The sequence below is a fragment of the Dermacentor silvarum genome, chromosome 9, assembly GCF_013339745.2.
Source record: "Dermacentor silvarum isolate Dsil-2018 chromosome 9, BIME_Dsil_1.4, whole genome shotgun sequence".
Taxonomy (NCBI): Eukaryota; Metazoa; Arthropoda; class Arachnida; order Ixodida; family Ixodidae; genus Dermacentor; species Dermacentor silvarum.
Window position 1 is genome coordinate 99,814,190 of NC_051162.1, and position 24,989 is coordinate 99,839,178.

At 44.2% G+C, this 24,989-nt stretch overlaps 1 protein-coding gene and 1 pseudogene across 5 annotated transcripts in view; both read right to left on the reverse strand.

Moving 5' to 3' along the window:
- Positions 1–24,989, reverse strand: part of LOC119463434 (protein enabled homolog) — a 56,766-nt gene that overhangs the window by 9,795 nt on the left and 21,982 nt on the right. For 3 of the 5 annotated variants that reach the window (XR_007463483.1, XR_007463484.1, XM_037724280.2), the window contains exons 2-4: positions 13,700–13,777; positions 10,134–10,348; positions 3,115–3,222 (exon numbers count right to left, since the gene is read on the reverse strand). The gene's annotated coding sequence lies outside the window, so the exon portion shown is untranslated. The remainder of the gene's footprint in view (positions 1–3,114; positions 3,223–10,133; positions 10,349–13,699; positions 13,778–24,989) is intronic. The other 2 variants (XM_049656196.1, XM_049656197.1) reach the window with 2 other exon arrangements.
- Positions 20,961–22,138, reverse strand: LOC125939871 (uncharacterized; annotated as a pseudogene).

A 24,989-nucleotide genomic window follows, 5' to 3' on the forward strand; every position in this document is an offset into this window, starting at 1 on the left:
CTAGTGCTATTCATGACACAATTTGGCTTCACACAAAAGTGCCCATGGAGGCAAGGATTAATGGATTGATATTAGCAGCATCCCCGTTGAAACAGCAAAGTGGCTGATGCTAACAAACTCACTATCTTTACTTTTCTTATGCGCTTATAATTGGCCCTTACCGATTCACTGGTTTATGTTCAGAAACCACTTAACCTGGTCCTGTCCTAAATTATATCCTGTCCTGTATTATATTTCCTGTCCTATAAGAACTTATGGGTTTTCATTCTGCCTGTTCCCTGCCCTTACACCACAAATAATTTAGCCATCTTTTACTATTCTCCATCGACGATTAATTTACCTTTCCTCTATTATCTCTTAAGCCCAAGGCCTCGGGCATAATAACTAAGGCCGCATTTACCTCTGGATGGGTACTGCCATGCATGTCCCAACAAAATAAGTTCAGTGGCTTCTATGCTTTTTTCACATGCTCTTCATGTATAGGTGTCATCAGCAAATTTTCTTTCATAAGGCATGTCTCAGACATATTCATCTGGCTTTGAACAGCAGTGCACTGCCCCTTCAGTTGCTGCAAGCGTTCTCTCTCTAGATTTCAATTTTTGCTCTTTGATAAAACTCCAGTGCTCGTCCCTCCATTGTGCCTGTCTAATATGCCCAGCCCATGTCTTCCTGTACGGTCCCATTAGTGGTTTTTTCATGCACCCTTAAAGGTAGCCTCCACATAACTATTAAATGCGAAGCATTTCTCGGCGAACATTTGCCACTTTGACAGTATGTATATATAGATCTATCTAGCCACCTACGACTTTGTGCTCTCATGGTAGTTTCGTTAATTTGGTACCTAACAAAACTGGCATAGTATGACAAGAGTGCATGACGAACATAAATGATAAGTCATGACATGCGTGTCATATAGGTCATGAAACAGCCGCTGATGTCTTGGTGGTCTCATGGTAGTTTCGTTACCTTGGTATGTACCAAAATTGGCATGGTATGACAAGAGTCTATGACGAACATAAATGAAAGGCCATGACATAAATGTCATGACATGAGTGTCATGTAGGTCATCACAATGACCCAGTGAAAAAAGATTAACACTCAAAAACCACTGAAATGGTTTCGGGTGTGGGTACTAAGTGAAGGAAACACTAAAGGATGATGGTAGAAGTCATAGTCATGACTCAGCAAAAATGACAGTGACTTAGCAAAAAAAGATTAACACTCAAAACCTATAGGAATCGGTTCGGACGTGGGCACTAAGTGAACGAAACACTAAAGGATGATCGTAGAAGTCATAGCCATGACAGTGACACAGCCAAAAACGATTAACACTTATAAACCACTGAAATGGGTTTGGACAAAGGATAGCCGATATACTAGTTGACATTAAGCAGAAAAAATGGAGCTGGGCAGGCCATGTAATGCGTAGGATGGGTAACCGGTGGACCATTAGAGTTACAAAATGGATACCAAGAGAAGGGAAGTGCAGTCTAGGACAGCAGAAAACTAGGTGGTGTGATGAAGTTAGGAAATTTGCAGGTGCAAGTTGGAATCAGCTAGTGCAAGACAGGGGTAATTGGAGATCACAGGGAAAGGCCTTCGTCCTGCACTGGACATAAATATAGGCTGCTGATGATGCTGATGGGTACTAATTGAAGGAAACACTAAAGGATGGTGGTAGAAGCCATAGTCATGACCATGACTCAGCGAAAAAGATGAAAACTGAAAAACCAATGGAATGGGTTCGGTTGTGGTACTAAGTGAAGGAAAAGACTAAAGTTTGATGGTAAAAGTCATAGTCATCAGCATGACTAAGGCTTTCGCCTTAGGGTCTCTTAGGCATAGCTAAAGGGACTACTGAGGGCTCATGACATGACACAGCCCTCTACATCTTGGTGCTCTCATGGTCCTTTCGTTAAATTAGAAGGTTCCCCACACACTGCTTTGCATAACGTTGATTCCCACAGGGCGTGGGATCTGCCAGCTTTATTTTTGATTCATCATTCATGCTTGCAATACGAATTTGAAATGCAACACTGAGTTTCATATATAGTGCCAGGAACAATAACTCATTTCTACACGCTTGGCACTTCCTGATACTTGCACCCACACAGCGCTGTTTCATTATGTCAGCATTTCTGTTACCTTTTACTTCAAGTACTTGTCCACGTCTTTCAACATAATTCTTTCTTTAATTTATGCTACTAGGTATATGTATTCTTCAAACTTGTGTTTCATTTTCCAATATGGTAACCGTCTGATCAAAAGTGCCATTAACACCACAAGGCCCAATTTCTTTTCACTGAACCTAACTCCTTGTTTCAAGTTCGCAAATATCTGCCTAAATATGAATATATGTCTGACTCCGCAAACAAAACAATGTCACTTGTATACATAAAATGTGGAAGGTGTTGCTGTAATTCCACGCCATCATGCTTATACGAGAATTTATAATCTAACGTATTTGACCCTAAGCTCCTTTCTATGCCTATCTTGTGTATTATAAAGACCCAAGGTGATAATAGGAACCATGGCTCAAGCCCCCCCCCCCCCCTCCCTTTTCTAGATGTCAACTATCTCCCCACTATGGAGACTGTTCCCATGCTATCTGTATTTATTATTCTCATATATTTCCTTTGTTACCATTATCTTTCCCCAGACTTTCATCAATAAGAAATTCCGCCAAATTTCCGTTTAGGTTGTCACACACACCACTTGTATCTAGAAAAACTAACTATGGAAGTCTGTTCTCTGTTCCTGCAATTTGTATAGGTAGTGCAATTACAAATAGCTTGTCAATAGGCCTGCCTGATATGATGCTTGTAGGCCTGTTCTGCAGTTCTCCCACTGTCTGCTCATGTTCTGCCCATACTTAATTTTCAAATTTATGGCTTGCATTGTTAACCTGTATACTACTGACAATACCTTCATAAGCCTGCACAACTTAATGATGGTTTTATCTCCTCTTCATTTGTAAACTATATTCATTCTACTCTCACTATCTGCTATTTGCTTCTTCTCTATAATATTTTTCCAGTGATCTCAGTAAAGCTTCCTTGCTTTATTGCTTATTGATTAGTCTTTTCATTATTTGATGCAGTCCAGTGTTCTTACCTCTTGATATTTTCTCTTCCACTTTCCTCCAGCGAGGTTGTCCAATGCTGTGAAGTGTTCAGGTCAGGACAAATGGGGCCTCTATGAAGGTGAGGAAGTTGGCCAAGACTGGGGGTGGAAGCAGAGAAGAGGAAGATCAATAAAAAATTCGTAAGCCATTGCACTCTGTAAAAGTGGATGATCAGCAAAGGTGTTTAGCGCACGACACAAACGTGACAAAGAATTTTGAACACAGGTCTGAACATATTTATTGTTCTGATTGGGGGTCATCGTGACGTGACGATCGGCATGCACACACATTCGCATGTCACCTCTCATTAAATTCGTCCATCACGCAAGACAATGAATGGCACTTGCCCCGTAAATGTCTCCCCATTACGACAACAGACGAGAAGTGAAATTCTACGCTGGAACGACAAGCGACAACGAAGCCAGCTGTGGAAGAAGATGACAATGACGAACGCATGAGCGCGTTCGCGCTGTTGCGCCGAGGGAGGCCAACGAGCCAGCTGTGCAAGACGCCGACGCTCGAGCCATTGCTGGTAATGATGGTTTCTGCACGCACACGCCACGAAACGCTGCATCTTAGCCATATACAGCTTCGCTGTAAAATGGTCCGGTAGTCAGACCACTTCACTGGTCTTTAGCTTTTTAGTGCAGCCACTACAACTTAAGGTTCACCCTAGAACCTGGTGACACTAGGATGAACGCGAATGCGTCCACAGCTAATAGATCAATATTGAATAGCCAGATGGCTTGGAACCCAGCACCAACTCAATGGAGTTCCTCATTTAGGCTGCTACCAAGTCAGTCACAAATGCAGCAGGATTACTTGCTGAAGATGCCATGAAAGTTTGACAGCAGCAATTCTTCAGCTCCTTCCGATTCAGTGCAAACATTACGTCTGCCGTGGTGCAAGTGATGCAGCATAAAATCCCCATGATAGGCCATAAAGACGAAAATTTTTAGCGAGACAACAGCAGTTCCAACTTCTTGGCTCTGAATGAAATATAATAGATTTAAAGAAATATGTATGGTTTAATTTGAACACACAAAGGTATGTATAAACCAGAAAAGGATGTGTGTCTGTTAGATCTAGCCATTTCGACCAATAAATGCACACACCAGTAAAGATGCACACATTTAATTACATCTTCTTTCCTGCTACATAATACTAATAAAATTGAATCCTCAGAGCAGTTTGAAAAATTAGTACTGGCCTATTACACCTCAAGTACAGCTTTAATGTGATAAGTTTTATGGTGTAGCCATGCAGGCACCATGTTAAATGACACAACGTGTTAGAATACTTCAGCCTGGTGCTATCTCAGTGTAGACATGTGCAATGTGGAGATGTGATTAGAAATATATTGTACTCTTATCTGTGAACATGCATAGCTGTCAAGAATGTTGTTTGGAGTCGGTTGTTCTGTAATCAATTGAAGACACTAATTTTGCCTTCGCGAATACTCATGTGCCAATATTGCTCTGGTTAAACAGAGGTGTTTCTTATGCTTTCTGATTCACTTTGCATACGTCTGTGTAGCAAGTTTTCGTAGATCATTTTAATGATCATCCCACCATGTGTCGGCCTTTCCACTAACAGTTTCAATATAGATATATAAACATAAGAAAAGTGATTGTGTGCATAATAAAATACAATCTTCTTATTTTCCTATTGACCAATGTACATAAATGCAGCAGTGAACCAGAAAATGAAGACTCCAAGGCTGCAATTTCACTCAGATAATGAGAAATGGTTCAAAATACAAAAGTCACTGCCTGACATCACTTTAGCATTAAGAAGTGAAAGGCTAAGAACTTCGGCAGAGAAAGAAAATTCACAGGGCGGTGACGAGTGCTTTATGTGCCTGTTTAAGTGACAGCTATGGTGCAGGCTAGGTATATTCGCTCCCGATCTAAAACTCACCAAATCACTTTAGGGTGTGAAGGTCCTGCTTCCTTTATGACATTTCTGTTAGAGGATGTTTTAGAGTTCTCATTTAAATAATTACGCTCCTCTCCAAAGCTAGGTAGCTTTCCAAACCTACACTGGCACAGCCTAGGGCAGTATTATGACAGCATGACGAGAATAGGATGATGATAGTATAACGCCGACCGCGTGAAAACGCCATGAGGACAATCGGACGACAATTGTATGATGGCGACTGTATGATGATGATGGCATGATGAGAATTGTATGACAAAGATGAGATGACGATGGCATCACCACCACAGAATGACAGCGAATGCATAACGACAACTGTGTGACAGCGAAGAAATGACAGATCACATGACAACGGCATCATATTCACGCTTGAATGATGACAGATTACGATAGAATGATGTTGAGGGAACATCGAAGGAGGTATAATGAGGGTGGGATGGCGACAATGGGATGATTGCATGATGAAGATGGCCTAACGACTCTAACGATGACCGTAAGAAAACGATGATGCAATGAAAGTATGAGAATTCTATGACAAATCTGGAATGACGGCAATAGAACGATCACAACAGCATCATGACAGTATAGCAACAAATGCGCGAATGCGTGATGATGATGCAATGATGATTCTGAAGTGATCACGACGGTACGATGAGAGCGTGACGACAGGACGATGGAGTGATGACAGCATGGGAATTGGATGACAAAGCTGGATTGATGACGGTTAAACTACCATGATGGCGTTTCAACAACAGTATGAAAAAAAGAACTGCATGACAATGACTGTACGACAATGATGCCTTGACAACAGCATCATAATCACGACTGAATAACGACAGCATGATTACGTTGAAATGACGTCGATGGGATGACGGGCACAATGGTCGAGTTTTGTTGCCTGTGATGCACAAAAGGCAACAGCATCTGGTGGTGTTACAGAAAACAGCTTTGTGTCATGTCACTGAACACTCCTCTTTCATTGATGGAAGTGCACGCAACAGCACATGCCTTTCTACCGATGGAAGCACCTTCTGGAACCTCTCTTGTCTCTCTGTTGCTATGGATGCCACAAAATTGAGGAATGAAGTAATGAAGACTAATGCTTAAAAGGAATCACCTTGCATTAGACTACCTAATATAGCATCATGAGAGCAACACTCTGGCGAGCCGTTGATACACAAGTGAAAGACATAGTATTATTTCAAACTTTCTCAATGACTGGAAATGTGCTCTGGAAGCTGTTGCCTAGCATCACAACCACTGTCACAGGGCTGGCCTTGGATGCACTACCGCATTTTGCTGCCTGGTACCAGCCCACAGCTACCGGTGTATGATGTCCATGGTAAAGTCAACAATGTCATTGTCAAAGTATGTGCGAACAAAAAGAAATAGCTACAATAGCACCATTCATAATAAATAGGTGTTACGACGCCAAACAGCGAACCAGGGCATTTGGTCCTTGTATGCAAAGGATTGAACAGCTTTAGGTCAGCGTTTGTCAGAACCTACACGGCTGATCAAAACAGTAAAACAAGCCGTCTTAAAAGCAATTTACTATGATGTGCCAGGGAAGAACATCGAATCAAGTGCAATAGGCAACATGCTTCCATGTTACTCCAAGAGGGTAGAAAAAGCTGCAAAGAGTGTGGAGCGCCCGAATCAAGAGAAGTGGATCCTCCATGAAGATGAGGAAGATGCCAAGGATGGGTTGGGACAGAAAATAAGAGGGGTAATAAAAATAATAGAGTAAGTGCACCAACTCATTATTTCTTTACAAAGTTCTGGCAGATCGTGTCTGTCGACAAAACGACACGTAGAACAACTTTCGGCTCCATGTGCATGGTGGTTTGGCTCCATGTGCGTGGCAGTTTCCCACCAGCTGTGCCTTAGCGCAGGCGTCAAAACATCATGGATGGCCTATTGTTATACCCCTCACCCAGCCGATGCCTCTATCACAAGTGATTTGTGATTTGCATTTACAGTTCCTGCTACCAGATGCTTCAACACACAATGCAGCACAATACCAAAAACATGCAGTGTTTCTAAAATTTTTACGCGCTCCTGCATCCTTTTGCAAAATCTTGAAAGCATGATGCGTTCATGTACAAGTGTATCATGCGTCATCTGATCTTATATAGTCACATGGTAGTGTAGTTAACTCATAAAGCCATGCTTGAGTTACTCTTGGCAAGTGCAGTAAGACATCACATAACAGGTGCTTCCAAATCCAGAGTACACATTTGTCACTGTGCAAAATAAATGCTATCTGTTGACCTTGTTATGTTCCCACAATGTTGCAGCTGTTGAAGCTCTACAAATCAATATAGCTTTTATCAGTGTCTTATGCTTGGAGCTCCAGTGAAAACAGTGACCCACACTACAGCCTATGGACAACTGTACTGTCGCAAACTTTGGCGACAATCACAGGAATGAAAAAAATTCTCAGATGAGAAATCAATTTCACCTACTTTGCTTAGCTGTTTGATATGAGAGAAATTCCATATCAGAGAAATTCTTTACACGTATTCAGTAACAAAACGGATGCCTCCATAGTCTTTTAAAACTGCTGTGCCAAAAAAACTAAAATTATGGTTGATCCCTCTTTCACAGGAATCGGTAAAGCACGAAAGTGAGAAGCTGTTGCATGTTTGCTTCGTGAACTCACGGTCCACTGTAGCGCGAGGCGCACAATTTACAGGCCTGCGACCATGTTGCAACTTTGCTTAGTGCGGTGGTATCCTCTTGGCGAGCGCCGTCCTGATGAGTGGCTTCACCAAAGGTGCGAGCATTTTAGTCCGGCTCCATAGTGTCTTGGGCAGCCGGTTGAGTTGAGATGCGCTCAGCTTCAGGAATGCGAGTGGCAGAGTTCGCAGTGTGTGCCGCGAATGCGCAAAGGCATTCTGCTTCACACTGGCATGCCTCTCGCAAGAGCAAAGCAAGATTTGCCCAGCGACGTCGTTGCATTTCTGCGGCTTTTAGAGCAGCAGTTGCCTTAGGTGGCTTGCGTCGAGACAGCACCGATTCAAGGGTGACCCGTACATAACGTATGTGGACACGGCATACTCTGAAGGGGGCCTCTTCGTGGTAGCCGTCATGAACAGGAGAGACAACTGGGCCCTCGTGGTGTCCGTCAGGGCAGAGACCCCAACTGCGGCTGAGACCATAGCCACAGCGCAAGTAATAAAGCAACAAGACAGGGTGGGCAGGGTAGTTCATGTCGCTACCGACTCGCAACAGACCTACCGTAACTTTACCAACGGATGAACACCACTGCTGGTGGCTCAGATTCTAGGCTCAAGGCTGCTAGAATCCTATCTAATCACGTGGGCGCTGGGCCACGCGAGACTGGAGGGGAACGAAAGGGCAAACGCCTTAGCTCAAGCGCTAATCAACAGAGCGGGGCAAAACCAATCATCCCATTAATTCCCACCTTTTACCTTCTTGCCCCTGCCACCCAATTACTGCGACCGTCTTGACATCCAGCGGCTCAGCAGCAGGATTTATCCTCCCCCTCACAAAAAGCTCAGCAGGAAAGAGGCAGTAGCTTTCAGACTTATCCAAACTAACACATTTCCAAACCTACAGAGATACAGCAAAATGTACCCACAAACATATCGCGGCATCTGCCCCTGGTGCGGGGACACACACCCTACACTTTTCCACATCTTATGGAGGTGCAGGGGCAAACCTCAGCCCGTATAGACGCCTAGCACGTTATTTGAGCGGTGGGAGGTACAGCTGACCGGTGATACCCTGGCGGGCCAAAAAGCGCTTGTCCAGCAAGTTCATCGAGCAGCCATGGCCAGTGGAGTCCTGGAATTAGGACACCACTCACTTGACCTCTAGAGAAACGACTTCCATGGTCCAAATAAATGTTTTTTCTCTCTCTCTCCTAGGTGGTGCCATTGCAAGCAAAGCAGTAAGCAATGCACTGCTAATGCATGTTGAAGCCGCAATCCGTAGGCGATGCGCCACAGGCTAATTCGATGTTGACAGCCTACACGAGGCCACAGATGTACATGGATTTGTCTGATCGTCCTGCTTGTGGATTTAGACGTTCTTGTGGCTTTATTTGTTGCACATTATATGCCTTCATTGCCGTAAATTTTAGAGCAATCTATACTTTTAGAAGTTCTTCTTTCTGGGGTTTTACGTGCCAAAACCAGTTCTGATTATGAGGCACGCCGTAGTGGAGGGCTCCGGATTAATTTTGACCACCTGGGGTTCTTTAACGTGCACTACAACGCAAGCACACGGGCGTTTTTGCATTTCGCCTCCATCGAAATGCGGCCGCTGGGGCCGGGATTCGATCCCGCGACCTCGTGCTCAGCAGCGCAACGCCTTAGCTGACTGTATACTTTTAGAAGTGCAGAAGACGCTGCAAACGCACATACAATCGCTACTAAATATAATGGTTCAGCTTGTCAAGGTGGCCAAATTGAAACGTGCCAAGCCTCTCAATGCACTGGCTTGCCTGCGATAAATTCCTAAGGGTGTTTTATGCCGATTGTGGATGCATTGCATGCGTCCGTGGTGTAATGGTTTGAATATTGGGTTTCTGTACTAGAGGTTCTGGGTTCGAATCCTGCCATCGGACAATTGTAATAATGTTTTCTATTGCATGTTTATTTATTGTATAATTATTGTATGAAACTCTATGCACGAGGCTACACTTGGTTCCTCATTCTATAGCTGTACCAGGTTGGAGCCTCCACTGCACTGCGACTACCGAAGCACTCCCTGTCGGCGCTCGTTAGTGCCACGATGCAGTACTTCTTTCGCTTCACCGTTCCTAGATGGCAGCGCCGGAGCTGACAATGTGAACATTCGTTGCTGGAAATCAGTCGTCAAATTCAGCATAAAACCCATTCATGTTAGATACGTACCTCTATACATGCCATTAGCATTATACGCTACATGCACATCATCGACGCCGTTTTGGTAACGGATAAACATGGATGTAGTACAACAGCTTTTCGACTTTTCTTATGAACACAAGTTAAGGTGACACAACGCCTGTGGTGCACATTGTGGCATACACTGAGCAGTAAAAAAGCAATAGCAGAAATACCTTATATGTATAGCAGACTTGAAGTTTGGGATCAGCCGTAGAGCTTCAAAATAAACCACATTCTATGAATAATTGCAGAACACGTTCCTCGGGAAGCTGAGGCAGCACCATGTGCCAAGATGGGTTGGCTACGTACACTGGGCGCTGCTCTGGCTAGGCACCAAGACTATGGACACCAATGCCACCATCCAATAGGCTATCCGCAGGTTTGGTGTCTGCACACAAAAACACAGTATCAAATGCCACAAAGTGCCTATTTTTTGTGATGATGCTTGCAATGACTCGAACAGCATCTGCCATGATTGATGGCTGACGGTGCTCACCAGCTCACAGCAGCACGAAATCTTACCCATCATAAAAAATTTTTATAGATAACTTACAATTCCTACTCGATACATCATGAAGCTGGCTACTGCAGCACTGTAAAACTGCCGTTTTGTGGGTTCACAAGCGTTCAATCACTGGTGGCACAAAAGCACTAATAAAAGCACACCACACTTAGTACAGTTGTTTTGCTATATATACTTATACAACTGTATTATTGGTACAACTGCAAACTTTCTGACCAGCTGTATTTAAGACCACCTGCTGGTGAGGGAAAAGATGTGCTAAGGCCAACGTAGTTTGTATCACCAATATTTACCCAATGACATCATATGCATCATATCATATGAGGATCAACGGCAAATATCTTGGCAACCTTGCAGATGACATTGTCCTATTCAGCAACAATGGGGACAAACTGCAACAAATGATTGAGGACTTTAACTAAGAAAGTGTAAGAGTGGGGTTGAAGATTAATATGCAGAGGACAAAGATAATGTTCAATAGCCTGGCAAGGGAACAAGAATTCACCATCACCTGTCGGTTTTTAGAGACTGTAAAGGAGTAAGTTTATCTAGGTCAATTACTCACAGGGGACCCTGATCATGAAAAGGAAATTTTCAGAATAAAATTGAGTTGGAGTGCGTACGGCAAGCTTTGCCAAATCTTGACTGGGAGCTTATCACTGTCGTTGAAAAGAAAAGTGTACCATCATTGCATTCTACCTGTGCTAACATATGGGGAGAAACTTGGAGGTTAACAAAGAAGGTCGAGAACAAGTTAAGGACCGCACAAAGAGCGATGGAACAAAACATGTTAGGCCCATGGTTAAGAGATAGGAAGAGAGTGGTGTGGATCAGAAAGGAAACGGGGATAGCCGATATTCTAATTGACATTAAGGGTGAAAATGGAGCTAGGTAGGCCATGTAATGCGTCGGATAGATAACCGGTGGACCATTAGAGTTACAGAATGGATACCAAGAGAAGGGAAGTGTAGTCGAGGGCGGCATGCAGAAAACTAAGTGGGGTGATGAAGTTTGGAAATTTGCAGGCGCAAGTTGGAATAAGTGCAAGACAGGGGCAATTGGAGATTGCAGAGAAAGGCCTTCATCCTGCAGTGGACATAAATATAGGGTGATGACGATCATATGCATGCTTACCTACTGCCTTAATCAGTCATGGAAACGAAGTCGAATACATCTGGTGCAACAAAATTTTTTTTTTCAATTCTTAGTTGCCTTGTGCCTCTAAAGGCTGGGATTATTCAGTGCATTAGGTGTTCATTAGGTGAACTTGCGATCATGACAATCGTGGTCTATTAAATTTGTTAGCTCACTACATATTTTTTTAACTCCTTTAGACACCAATAACTTTTTTGACTGCAAACTTATTTTCACCACTTTTCTTGCATATTGAGAATCATAAAAAGCATACAGCTACAGAACAGGTTAAGAATTTTCAATTCTTTAGTGAGTTTTGTCATATTTACAGAACATCGGCTCCATGTGAAAACTCACTATAGGAACATTACGTATGATAACGTCAGCTATTTCATGTCTATCAGGCTTGAAAAGCACCTATCCAGCACTTGAAATATGCCTGATGTAACACATTGCGAAGAACAATGAAACGAGTACACTTAAATCTCGTCATAGCAAAATAATGGATATAACGAAAGAATCTTAATTCCCCTTGAAAGTCCCCATAAAAACCATGTGTTTAAAATTTGGTTTTAACAAAAAAGTTTTATACCAATCAAGGGATATTACGAAAAATTTTTGCTCCAAAATGATAATTACCCACCTGCTTTGCACACAAGATACTGATTTGTTAAAATGAGCGATGCTTTGCGGGTCTCTAAAGGTAGCAGTTTAAATCTCCCGCGGCTGCACTGCACCGGCAACGCCCCATGCCAAGCCAAGCTGGCCAAGCCTAACTTCTGTTAGCATGCTGTGCGCATTCGTTTGCTTTGTTTCGGAAGTGGGCATAGGTCGGTCAGCCCGTTTGCTTTTTACGCCGTGTTGCTGGTTACACGACAGGAAAATGACTGACAGTAGCAGCTGCTCGAAACGAAAACGCATAATTATCACTCTGGATCAAAAGGCAGCCATAATTAGAGCTGTTGCATCAGGGACGAAGAAAACCCAAGTGGCCAAGGACTTCGGCATCGCGCCAAGCACATTTTCTACAATTCTCCGCAGCAAGGAAGTCATCACTGGCACTGTTGCACGTGGCGTAAAAAGCTACGCGGAAGAAGCTTGGGTCTCCTGCCTTTGAAGCAGTGGAAGAGGCGCTGTTCAAGTGGTTTTTGGATACACAGGCTGCTAATTTGCCTGTGAGTGGGGCACTACTCCAGAGAAAAGCCAGAGACTTTGGCGGGTACGAAGATGGCAAAGATGGTCTCAAGATAGCAGCTGGTGCTGAGAAGGCCGTCCTTTGCTTGAGGAAGATGCAGCAGCGAAGCATCACAGACTTTTTCGCGCCATCTACATGGAAGGCTACGCGGCTAGCGTCGAGCACAATAAAATCAGTTCTCGTGTTTTTATGTTTGATCCCAGTTTTTTGATTAGCACTTTACTGTAGACGCTGCTTCTCGGCTGCGACGGGAGCTAATACTTCTGCGTTGACTTACCTGTAGTGAGCCACCCTCGCATACAATAATTAGCTGTATAATAATTAGTCAGTGGCTATAACAAACTAATGGTTTTAAAGAAAAAAATTCGGCACCCGTTCAACTTCGTTATAACAAGATTTAGGTGTACACCCACTACATAAACATTCTCGCACCGAGCAAGTATGCACAACCATCTGTCTACCTTCCCACTTGTTTTACTAAAAAATTTTGAGCCCATTATTCAAACTTGCCCACGATTCCAATCAGAACAGTTCCAGGCGTATGCGACACATTTTAAGTACCGTTACTTTCATCAATGCTATTGCTGTTGACGCATTTCTTTGGCGTACACAATTGTGTACACAGCGTCTTAAAGAGTTAATGTGAGCAAATGCGAATTTTTAATATCTAAAGCTCCATCTCAAACTTTATTTTGGCAACTGTATTATGCATTTCTTTATCCGCTGCATTCTCTCTATCTAAAAAGCATTTTTCGGTTAGTGTATCAGCGTGTACATCTTATTAACTATTCCAGCCCCCACTTTAATAATGCTTCAATGATTGAGGGTTGCTGAAAAAAAAAGAATGTGCAAGAGATCACAAAATGTAAAAACACTCTCCCACTTACTTCATCTAGTCTTCTCCATGTTGGTTTGGTACACTCTGACATGGGACACCAACAGCATCACCAGGACATGCTACGCCCCTGGTACAAAACAATGCAAGCAGTAAAAGAATGGTGGTCAATTCATGTATCAAGTGATAGAGGAATGTGAAGCTACAGCTCCTTATCACACATATGGGATACACCTCAGTTATACCACACTTTAATTAGGTGGACATCTTAATGATCAAGTCAACTGCACACTATATCCCCTCAATGGGCAAATGAATTAGCATACAAAAATGAGTCATGTCAATGCGAAGTCAACAAGGTCAACAGCACATTACATATCGACCATCTATGGCTGAAGTTGACAACAAAACAGTCCGATTTAAATGTGCACCTGCTGCGGTATCTTATTTGTTCCCCTGAGTAAGAAAAATTTAGGAGAAACTTATTGGAATCGTCATCAAGACGACTTCACGTGGGCACCACCATGAACAGCAAGGAAGATATCCCGGGATCTTGAGGCAACTTGTCCACAACTATAGACACTAATTTGGCATGCGTGTAATTTAAAGAATACCGTGAAAAATCAGATTTAAAAGCCACTAAGAATGCCTGATTTCCTTCTCTATTGGACAAGTGGTGCCACCTTCATGAAGACCCAGAAAATGTTGGCAAAAATGCATGGGAAATGGACGCTGCAGCTTTTTATGGTGTGAGCAGTAAATGCCTCCCCTTCCTTTTGCTGTTGTCATGCTCAGCAACATTAATAAAAAAGCAGTGATATCTTATAAAAGTAGTGTTCTGTCAAGAACAACAGACTCGCATTACGACAAACTCAAAGGGATTGTGAAAATTTGTTCATGTTATCAGCATTCATCTTAACAGAAGTCACTTGGCAAAGTGAAAATCTATCACTCCTGGTGTACCCAAATATACATGAGACAAAAATAGGAAAAAAAACAGCATTAAAACTAATAGGGAGTAGATGTAAAAAGAGTAGCGCATTGCAAAAATGTTCAAAATTTCGAATAAGAATCAGGTAGTCATTGCTATTTTACTCACATTCGATTCTTGAATTCACTATTAGACGTTGAACACTCGTTTCTTTTGAATACATGAAGGATAAGAGCCCTTATGCAGGACTCGAGGGAGAGAGTGCGATTGAAATGAGCATTGTTCAGAATGATTCTGCTGCAGGAGCATTGTGGTTGAGCCAAGGGCACCAGTCCCTGAGCAAACGCTTCAGGCAGATAACTTCTGAACAATAATTTCCAGTCATTATATGAACAGTTCATGTTTAGGCAGCATGCATGCAAACTTGTTTCGACTTATTTCACCAGTGTGACCCTGTTCAAAACCCCCCTAAAACAATGTAAGATGCTGTAGTATCATACTTTTTTTGTCCTATTGAAGACTTAGCATTCATTTAGTGACATGCTGTTTCATTTAGCACCAGACAATTGAAAGCCGTAGCTTCTCATTTACAAGTTCTACAGTTGTCTAGACATACAGCTGCGACCGGAATTGCATGCGTCAAATAATGTGCATCAACCGGATTTTTTCCGTCAATAAACGGACTCCGCACACACTTCATGTTAAAAAAATGCGAAAACCTTCATGTTTAAAGAATGAGAATACCTTCGGTATTGAATGTGATATTCGGTGGTTGTTTCTCTTGAATACTTGTTTTCGATTAAATTTGAAAATTTTGCCATTCAAACACCCCTAAACTGCAGTTACTGAACTTGCATGATGCAAAAACATTGCTTGACACACTATTAAGTTATTCAGAGAAAGAATTAACTTTATGCAAAAGAGCACACGAGCGTAGGTAGCTCGTCCACTCTGCAGTGGGAAGTTCAGGAGTCCAGCAGCAGCCTTAGCTGCCCTTCTCACTCGGTTGACCAGGTTGAGCTGGTCCACCGAGTCAAAGCTGGACAGCGCTACATAACTGCTGCTTGCCAGCACTGTGCAAACCTGTGCACTGTTACAAAAGATGACGTACCTTTCACCTAGCTTGCAAAAAAAGTCACAGGCCTGCGCGGCACACGCAGCACAGTCACAGCGTAAGCTGGTTGAGCGGCGCAAGAGTAGCTCCATTTTCGGCACCACGCAAAACAAGGTCTTCGCGGCACAGTGTCTTCGCCTCAATTTTGACGAGAACGATGTGAACTGTCCGCCTGGCGTCGGCGGCAAGCTGTGGCTTCTAATGCTCTCTCTGCACAGCAGTATGCTGAGCCTGATAATGCCTGGTTGCAGCCGCGCACATAGCTCTATGATTCGCTTCAGCAGCGGTTCGTACCTTGCGAGGAGATGCCATAACGTGTACCAAAGAGGTACCCAGAATACGTGGCGCACATCTAACATTAGGATAGCGTTGACTGTGCGCCTCGTCTGAATCGCATCGCGTCTGAATCACATCTCGTCACACGTGGCAGTTGCAGGCATGTTAACTAGATGGCGCCACCATACTGGCGAAGGCTCGGGTCTTCAGCGCGCAGGCGCAGGGCACGTATAAAGGCAATTTTCTACGTGATAGCAAGCGCTTACGTGGCTCAGTGGTAATGTATCGGACTCCCACGCAGCGGGCCTGGGTTCGATCCCGGCGGAGAGCGGGTACTTTTTTTGCATTTCCGGCGATAGCGGCTACGGGGCGGCGGCGGCATCATCGCGACCAGAAACGGCTATTGGAATGAGCCCATAGCAGCTTACGCTGTAAAAAAATGCACCAATACATTCAGAGTAACATCCACTGCATCATGTATAAACAATGCTGGGCGATGTCCTTAAATATTTATCCACCTGCACAGACCTCTCCAGGACTTTTTCAATTATTGATTTTATCCTGTCAGCTCTGCAAGTTACCTTGTCATTGTTGATGCTGACGTACATTTAAAAACATCATTCGCATTTAAAAGCATCAGATTTCTAATAGTGGAATCCCATTGATACCATCCTCGCTGCTGCGTTTTCCCGGCTGCTACGTCGAGTTTTCGCGGTCCCGACCTAAATCCCATTGACTTCCATGTATAGTCGAACCTCGATAATTCGAACTCGCAGGGGCCCAAAAATTTGTTTGAATTAAAGAAGGACTTATTTTTGAAATATTTGTGCACCGTAGCGGATTTGGCCTCAGAAACTGTCGCTTCGGTGGCTCCCCTCGCCCTTCCTCTCAACACCCTCGTAGCCCCCTCACCTTCGACTGTCTCCGTGCGCGTCCGCCGCTCCCGCCGGCCCGGCGCCGCTTAGCCCGGTCCTTGAAGTTTCGGTTTCTGCCGTTGAAGCGAGCGTTGGCCGAACTGGGCCTCCACCGTTGCTTCCCTCTGCGCTGCAGCCGCAGCGTTGGCTGAGACGTCGGCACGTGCATGCGTGTTCCAGCACCACGCAGAAACGGCGACCTTGGAGTGACGCCGCGGTTCTTTCTTTTTTTGTTTTTTTACTCCGCACGGCGAAAAGTGCGCCTAGTGCCAGTAGCTTCGTATGCGCTGTGCCTTCGACGTTTAGTTCGCGTTGAAGCGAGAGACAGCGCAAAGGTCAATTCGCTCGCTGCTGCCGCTGCGTTTCCGTTGCTTCACCTTTCGGGCGAAACTGCGGATTTTTTTTCTTCTCTTTTTTTTTTCCGCGGTCCCTTAAAAAGCATAACAATGGGACATTTTCTTCTAGTCCAAATTGTCAACGATCGCCTCCTGAAAGGCATATAAGTGCGCGCATGTGATCTTGGGAATGATTTCGCACGCCACTGAACGCCTGAGCAAGTCGAGTGCAGGGAGCGTTTTGGCCGTCGGGCCTGCACCGCAGTCGTCGTTGCAGCATTGGTCCTCGTCTGATTTCTCGCTAAGCATCGGCTAGGCTGTGATGTGGTCCGGTCCGCTCGACGTGGGGACCAATAAGAGATTGCGCAGCCGCGTGACGTAGTCAGTTGCTTGGCGACTATGGATCGCCAAGATCCCGCTGTGCCGGCTTGTCTGTGCCGGTGGCCCCGCTGGCTCGGCCGCCGCTGCTGTTGCTCACGCGTTCGTATGATCCGTAGCGGCGCGGCAACACGTTCAGAACAGCCGACTTTTTTTCGTATTGTGAGCAATGTATTTCGGCCGGGGAATGTTACGAATTCGTATCACACCGAAATTCGTACCAGCCGGGTTTGTATCACCAGGGTTTTACTGTAGCTGCTAAAATTGTACAAATAAATTTCCAATGCACTATACACATGGCATCTGCCTCCAACCTTCCTTGCTTGAAAAAATAAGTAAATCTCCAGCTCATTTCATCTATACCCTTGCAATGAGGCACTGACAACTCTAAATATTGAGCTTTTCTTACATTGCTTCTTCAATGTTGCCCATGCAAGTTATATAATATTATATAATGCTTTGTGCATGTCTCACGCAGATGCAGGAATTGTGAACACATCACCAAGCTTGAAGAAAAATAAAAGTTTATTGGGCACAAATGTGTACACAAAACAAGAAATTTATTGAAAATGCTGGTAACAGTTATAAGCACAACTGGTAAATTTTTCGACGCAAAAGCCTTACATGTCCTATTACAAGAAAAAGCATTGGCGTGCGGAAAAAATTTGCAATCATGAAAATATGTTGGCAAGCAGACGCATGGCACAACAGCGTCTATGAAGGCTTTGGTGAAAGATTTGGTATTGGTAATAGTACAATAAGAAATATCTCTACGACCAAGTGTACAGCTGACTTATAGCTTTGTAAATATCAGGAAAATTCCAGTTATGCCCAAATTCAATGCCAAAAACGTTACATCCCCAATGCGTCCGGCGTGAACGCAACTGGTAGAATTATTACGCATTATACAATTCTAATCACTGAATCAATCATTCACTTATTGTACCCAGGAACAACCATGAGGTCCAAGTGTGGGCACAGGTATACATAAAAAAAACAGCAGGGGAGTATCAGTAAAACAAAACAATGAATACAAAATGAATACATAAGGGAGGAGAAGGGCAGTTAAACAATATAAACTATGACACAACGCAAAGCTCGGAACAGAACAATAGACAGTTTTAGTTTAGCGTGGTTACCGGAATAGCGGGCGTACCGGAATAGCAGGATCGAAATGCGCATGCGCAGAACGCTAAACGAGCCATACCGTTTACCGTGCGCACGCTATTTCTCAGAGTTAACGTTACCGTGTTAGCGTATTTACGTAGTGTACGTAAAACATGGCGGCGGTCCCGGCCGCCCGCTTCGAACTGAATTTGGAGTTGCTGTTGAATAATTCACTTCGTTGGTAGGAAATGACTGCGTAAATGGCTTTCGCTTACCTTCAGGCAGGATCGACAATATGTTTTTATGGATAATTTAGCGGAGTTTTCGAGATCGCTTCTCGTTTCGAACGCGCCTAAGCCTAACGAAAGAAATTTTCTCCGCGATGTGAGCGCCACCTGTCGATAAAGTCGGGAGATAGGCGCGACGACGGCATATGGCCTCTGAGATGGGAGAATTTCGGAGGCTATGGTAGACAGCTTGTACTGCTTGTCTGTTTCGTTGCAGATTGACGGACATGTGAAGTAAAAACACAACGCGCTCCTGGCTCCCATTGCGCTGCCTCTCGCACTTTCCGGACGCACACACACATATCTTAGGTGCCCTATGTATGCGAAATTCAAAGCGTAATGGAATAGCGTCCCGCACGTAAACTACGCTATCACGCTATACTAAAACTCTCTTTCTGCAAAGTTCGTTTGCGGAACGGTAACGCTATTTCCCGTAACCCCGCTATTACGCTAACGCTAAACTAAAACTGTCTAATGACAGCGAGTTGTGAAAAATATCAAGATCATGAAGCTGGGGGTTATAAAGACTCTATTCTGTGGACGGTTGAGTGTTGATGACAGGCACGAACATGGAAAGGTCAATGTTCTCTGGTGATCTTGCGCAGAATACAAAACATGATACAGCTGAGGAGTCTGGGCCACATGAGGATACCATGAAGGAGTTCGAACAGAAACAGAAGGTCAGCACGATTACATCGGCAGCGAAGTAAGGGCAATGACAATAATCCAGCAGTGCTAGAGCACAGTCCAGCGTCTGTGTAAGCAAACAGATGATATATGCTTAGAAACTTTTTCTGGACCCGATCTATATGCCACTGTTAGATTCAGAAATGTTCCAGACGACCGCACGTATTCGAGCTGAGGAACACAGATTGTACTGTACAACTTGCCGAACAGTGTAGGCGAACTGAATTCTCTCGATATCCTGCAAACAGAGCCAAAAGTGCACATACCCCGCATTGCAACGCGTTTAGTGTGAGCTGAAAAGTGTCAGGTTTTATCAAAAAGTACACAGAGATCATTCATCTCACAGACCTTACACAATGGTACAGAATAAGAAATGCTTGCCATTTTGCGGGTGAAAGTCATGACTTTTGTCTTGGCAGCATTCAAGGCGAGGTTATCATCTGTGCACCATTTAGAAAAAGAAACAGGCCAGACAGCAGTATGCGAGTCATCAGCAGTATAATTGCCTTAAATATCTTGATGTCATCGGCATATAGCAGGAATGAAGAATTCCGAATGGCGGAAAGGACGTCGTTAAGAAAAATTTTAAAAGGAGTGGTCCTAATACTGATCCTTGAGGGACGCTGCTAGTTGTTATGTAAGAGAAGTCGTTTGGCCATTGACATTAACATGATCTATGAGGCTTGGCTGCTTGACTAGAGCCTTCCATGCCTGAAAGGTATTTTGCCAGCCGAGTTCTTTGAGCACTTTTTGGTGTCTGCCATCTACATTCTCTTGAAGAGACATGTGACAGCAGAATTTGTGGTGGCCACATTTTGATGGAGGCAAAATGCAAAAATGCCCGTGTGCTTGCGTTGTCATCATCATCATTGTCAGCCAATATGTCCACTGCAGGATAAAGACCTCTCCCTGTGATCTCCAATTACCCCTGTCTTGTGCTAGCTGATTCCAACTTGCACCTGCAAATTTCCTAACTTCATCACCCCACCTAGTTTTCTGCCGTCCTCAACTGCGCTTCCCTTTGCTTGGTATCCATTCTGTAACACCAGTTATCCATCCTATGCATATACATGGCCTGCCCAGCTCCATTTTTTCCGCGTTGTAAAAAGAACCTCGAGTGGTCAAAATTATTCCGGAGCCCTCCACTACAGCGTGCCTCATAATCAGAACTGGTTTTGGCACGTAAAACCCTAGGAAGAAGTGGTAAAATAAATATAATGCCAATAAAAATGTGCCTATATAAGATAGACAAATAACTACACATTGTACAATACTTTAATTTGCCTAAAATGACCCAAAGCGGTTGCATATTTCAGCAAACAACTTCCCATTAATCTCTAGGCATATACATGGACGTAGAGATTTTGAGAGTGAATGTATCCTTCTAGAGCGAAAGTTAACTGCTACCTTCAAGTGATCAATCTAAGCTATCAATATGGTACACATAAGAGATAATGATAATTTCAGATGTACCATTCACTTTGGAAATGTTCCGTAGGTTTTCGACCCTTGCATATTCACCTCCCACCTTTACTGCACTTGAGTCTCGTTTTAAAGTGGATTTGTAATTCTGACTGAACTGTGCAGCCATCCACAGAGACACAACTATATTCCTCAAGTTTCAGCACTCCAGAAATATTTGTCATTACGTATTCTGACAGCTCCTGGCAAGGTTGTGGCCTTCCAAGTAACTTCAGTCCTGGGTATTTTTTCCTCTTTCTTTGGATGCATAGCTCCTTGGCTGCTTGTGATGCCTTGGACTGAAGTCGACGAAAGTTGTTCAGCAAGAGGATGCGCGCGAGGACTTGAAATGGGATGCCATTGGACGCCGACACTAGGTTTACTAGGTGCATGTTATTTTCAAACTCGAAGCATGAAACTGCCCAGAGTGGCCCATGCAGCAGTACGCTCTTGGGAAAATGTAGCAATGTGTGCACATTAGACGTCCTTTGACCTGCTCCATAGTGACACTGGGTCATCACCACAAATTCCGTGATTTTTTTGCTGCTGTCATCTACATCCTCTGCTATCACATGGCTCTTCAAGAGAATGTAGACGGAAGACACCAATAAAGCAAAGTGCTCAAGGAACTCCGCTGGCAAGATGCCTTTCAGGTATGGAAGGCTGTAGTAAAGCAGCCAAGCCTCCCACTCAGATGCCTTCCAATACCATCAGCTTAAGGGACCTCAGCGTTCTGTTAAAACATCATGGAGGTCTCTGGCTTAGGAGTCTATCATCTATTTCAGATAAAGTCCCAGCCCTTCCATGTAATGCGCCTTGCCCACATTTGAAAACCAAATATCTGTCTTCTGGCGCACGACACCAAGCAACACAGTGTGCATATAGTCCGGAAGGAAGCTCCACACAATTTAAAAGCCAGGGACATTAATGAGAGGTGAAGGTCCTTTTATACCTTTGACAGTGCGCTGAAGAGTTGCTGCCATTTTCATGTCTTCCAACATCATAGCTGCATCTGTCTTTAGCAGTCATTGTGACAGGGTACTTGACGCTACCTGCAGAATAAAACGTTTTTAGGGCACTGTTTCAGACATCTAACTTCACATCACACACATGAAGAGGAATAATGCTGCACCTTCAATGAACTCTCCAGGGTGGAGGCACCATGAACAGCCATAGTAGAATTAAACTGCAAGACATTTCGCATTGAGGCCCTGGCTGAAGCATCTGCAATGCCTGTAATGCAGTACACCTGAAAAGTAACAAAATGTAACCTTTTGAGCTCCTAACACCCTAAATAAATGGCAGGATGCATTACAGGAACAAACAGAGGTAACCTCAGTTACATAAACTAGTAGAAAAGAAATAGGCTCATATTATGCAAACAAAGGTATTATTACACATGAAATATTGAAAAACAAAAAGGATCACAGTAGCATGCAAAAAATAGCAATTTTTCTCAGGGAAAGCCTTCACATAAACTACAATAAAAAAAGGGCGAGAGAAGAGAAAGAGAACATAAATTAAGCAGAGTTAGGCTGGGAGGATAATGGCAATCACTGGTTTCTGGAGGAAATGTATCAATCCTCAAGGGCACTGCAATAATAGTAATACTATTACATACCTTTGAATGCAGCTGTTCCCCATTATGGCTCCGGTAGATTCCTTCATTGGAAAGTTCTTTCATTTGTTGCATGAACGCCTGAAGAAGCGGAGTCATATCTGGATGCTTTGTGCCGTACCACAATAGAGTGCAAATAACGTTGCTCCAGCGAATGTGTGGTGGCAGCTCATTGACGGTCAAGTGCACAGGTGAGATTGAATAATTAGACGATTTAAATACAGGACTTCCATCCGCATTCACACTCATTTTCAGGTCGCGTTTTCGGCAGCCAAGTTTCTGTCGCTGTTGCTTATAGAAGGCGCCATCAGTGATATCTGTCACAGCGCTGTTCTCGTTTTCTGCATCTTTCCTGCCACTCGCAAACTTGTAAAGCTCCTGCCTCACGGTGTCCACTGCAAGTACTGAAGCAAACTGCTTCTTCAGTGGCAAGCTCACAAAAAAGCAGCCTTTTTGTGACAAATGGTGACCAGTGTGGTGCTTTCCACAACATATCCCAGACATTCCGATACGCTTTTCTAAGCTGCCGCCTGTCTTTGCCAACAGACGATGGCAAACTGAGCAATAGAAGAAATTGATCTCTTCCGGTGAAGTTCCAGAGAATTTCCTGAAGAGGTAATTGCTGTCCGGAAGTACATCAGTTCCCAAGAGATTGCCTGTCTTTGCCAACAGACGATGGCAAACTGAGCAATAGAAGAAATTGATCTCTTCCGGTGAAGTTCCAGAGAATTTCCTGAAGAGGTAATTGCTGTCCGGAAGTACATCAGTTCCCAAGAGATTGTTGCTGTAATTTAAAAGATCAATAGCAGTCCATGCCAGGCCATGCTTTATAGAAGTCCATAGCCAGTACAGAGCGTCCCCAACAGACAATTTTCCTCCGTTGCCAATGGGACGCCGGAACTCCATTCGAAAGAAACTGGAGCTGGCGGAACTATTGCGTGGCTGGGCTGAAGTTGATTCAGCACTTTGAAATTCACAATTGCCTTGCAAATCACTTGCTGCTGATTAAGCTTCCATGAAAGATGAGAAACTGTTGTCACTGCAGTCTTCTGCTCATTCACTTCTATGGCAATTGACTGGGGATGCAGGGCAATCTGCGGTCGTAGGCCCCCGCATCTGAATTAACGCTCAGATCAGGCTCTGTCGAACTTGGTAGCGTCCTTTTTCTGATGTCACGCAGCATAGATCTTGGGAGAGGATCATTCCATGCTCCGGGCTCGAGGTATCGCTTGCGGCTTCTTTTAGTCGTATTTATTGGGTCGGTCAATAATTCGTCATGGCTCACAAAAAGCAAACAATGCTTCCAATCGGCACTATATCGTCGCGTATACCCTGCTGTAGAATATACGCTGAATGAGAATCCAGGCAAGCGTAAGCGTCGACGCGCAATGCCGAGACCGAACCTCGTTCTCTTCTCCAGTCCCCTTGCTGTGCCACACCATGTGGCATTACCCCCTCTTCAAAAAAAAAGGAAAAAGAAGGAAAACATACACAGGCTTGACGTGAGAGCGCCGAGATGGCCTAGGACGAACACATAGGCTGTAGTCACAATCACTTCGTGTGCGATATAGTCACAAGGCACTGAAGGATGACAAACAACCAAATCTAACCTAAGTGGCTGGAAACGTCGGATATTAGGGGCTGTAGTACGGTTTCAACCGCACAACGTGCACAATCTCAGATTGCGGTTTTCGACGTCGGGGAGGCTGGCTTCCGCCAGGAAGGACTTCGTAATTCACGTCACTAATTCGCTGCAACACTCTATAAGGTCCGAAGTAGCGACTTAAAAGCTTCTCAGATAGTCCTTTTCGGCTCACGGGAGTCCAGACCAAGACTTGATCACCAGGTTGGAACTCGACTTGTCGATGGCGGAGATTGTAACGGTGCGCATCGATGCTCTGTTGTTTCTTTATGCGCACTCGGGCAAGCTGACGGGCTTCTTCAGCACGTTGCACGAAAAGTTCGGCATCTTGGGCGAGATTAAGATGATCGATGTTGTCGCACGGCAGCATTGCTTCTAACATAGTCTGCACTTCACGGCCGTAAATGAGGTAAAACGGCGTGAAGCGTGTTGTTTCTTGCGTAGCAGTGTTATAGGCAAACGTTACGTATGGGAGTATCTCGTCCCACATCTTGTGCTGTACGTCTACGTACATAGACAGCATGTCAGTCATTGTTTTGTTCAGTCGCTCGGTCAAGCCGTTTGTCTGCGGATGATAGGCAGTTGTCCTTCG